We start from the raw sequence: 1,434 nt of genomic DNA, 5'->3' as shown, positions 1-1,434 counted from the left end.
AAAACAAAAAAAACAAATAAAGCCATGCCAATCTCATCTTGTTTTCTGCGCAAGTTAGGTTTTGTCAAGAAAGGGTGTAACGCAACTAAGTCACAGTCCCCCTAGCAGCATTTGCGGTGGACGATGGAGGGGCCAGACTCGTCATACTCCTGCTTGATGATCCACATCTGCTGGAAGGTGGACAGGGAGGCCAGGATGGAGCCGCCGATCCACACAGAGTACCTGCGCTCAGGGGGAGCAATGATCTTGATCTTCATCGCGCTGGGCGCCAGGGCAGTAATCTCCTTCTGCATCCTGTGGGCAATGCCAGGGTACATGGTGGTGCCACCAGACAGCACTGTGTTGGCGTACAGGTCTTTACGGATGTCCACGTCACACTTCATGATGGAGTTGAAGGTAGTTTCGTGGATGCCACAGGACTCCATGCCCAGGAAGGAAGGCTGGAAGAGAGCCTCAGGGCAGCCGAACTGCTCGTTGCCAATGGTGATGACCTGGCCATCCTGGCAGCTCCTAGCTCTTCTCCAGGGGGGAGCTGGAAGCCATGTGGCCATCTCCTGCTGGAAGTCCAGGGCGACATAGCACAGCTTCTCCTTGCTGTCACACACGATTTCCCGCTCGGCCGTGGTGGTGAAGCTGTAGCCGCGCTCAGTGAGGATCTTCATGAGGTAGTCAGTCAGGTCCCGGCCAGCCAGGTCCAGACGCAGGATAGCGTGGGGGAGGGCATACCCCTCGTAGATGGGCACAGTGTGGGTGACCCCATCACCGGAGTCCATCACGATACCAGTGGTACGGCCAGAGGCATACAGGGACAGCACAGCCTGGATGGCCACATACATGGCTGGGGTGTTGAAGGTCTCAAACATGATCTGGGTCATCTTCTCGCGGTTGGCCTTGGGGTTCAGGGGGGCCTTGGTCAGCAGCACGGGGTGCTCCTCAAGAGCCACACGCAGCTCATTGTGGAAGGTGTGGTGCCAGATCTTCTCCACGTTGTCCCAGTTGGTGACGATGCCGTGCTGGATGGGTTACTTCAGGGTGAGGATGCCTCTCTTGCTCTGGGCCTCGTCGCCCACATATGAATCCTTCTGACCCATGCCCACCATCACGCCCTGGTGCCTGGGGTGCCCCACGATGGAGGGGAAGACGGCCCGGGGGGCATCGTGGCCCCCGAAGCCGGCCTTGCGCATGCCGGAGCTGTTGTCGACAACTAGTGGGGCGATATCATCATCCATGGTGAGCAGGCGGCGGGTGTGAAGGGGCGGCGGAGCGGCGAAGGCGAGGCTCTGTGCTCGCGGGGCGGACGCTGTCTCGGAGGTCGTGAGCTTGTTTTATGTTAAATGAAGTAATGCGAATCATGAATGGGACATTAATGAGGTCACTAGCATTTTTGGGAATAATGCATTATCAGTTGATGCAGGAATGATTATTTATGGTTGG

The 1,434-nt window shown here is 57.0% G+C and overlaps 1 pseudogene across 1 annotated transcript; it reads right to left on the bottom strand.

Moving 5' to 3' along the window:
• Nucleotides 1-6: 6 nt before the first annotated feature.
• On the bottom strand, nucleotides 7-1,229 carry LOC105519378 (annotated as a pseudogene). Its single transcript, XR_001002958.1, has one exon. The product of XR_001002958.1 is annotated as an actin, cytoplasmic 1-like (transcript).
• Between the last annotated feature and the right edge of the window lie 205 nt (nucleotides 1,230-1,434).

This window comes from Colobus angolensis, unplaced genomic scaffold (genome assembly GCF_000951035.1).
Source record: "Colobus angolensis palliatus isolate OR3802 unplaced genomic scaffold, Cang.pa_1.0 Scaffold347, whole genome shotgun sequence".
Taxonomy (NCBI): Eukaryota; Metazoa; Chordata; class Mammalia; order Primates; family Cercopithecidae; genus Colobus; species Colobus angolensis.
Note: the sequence above shows the minus strand (reverse complement) of the source record. Positions and strands in the feature narration are given on the sequence as shown.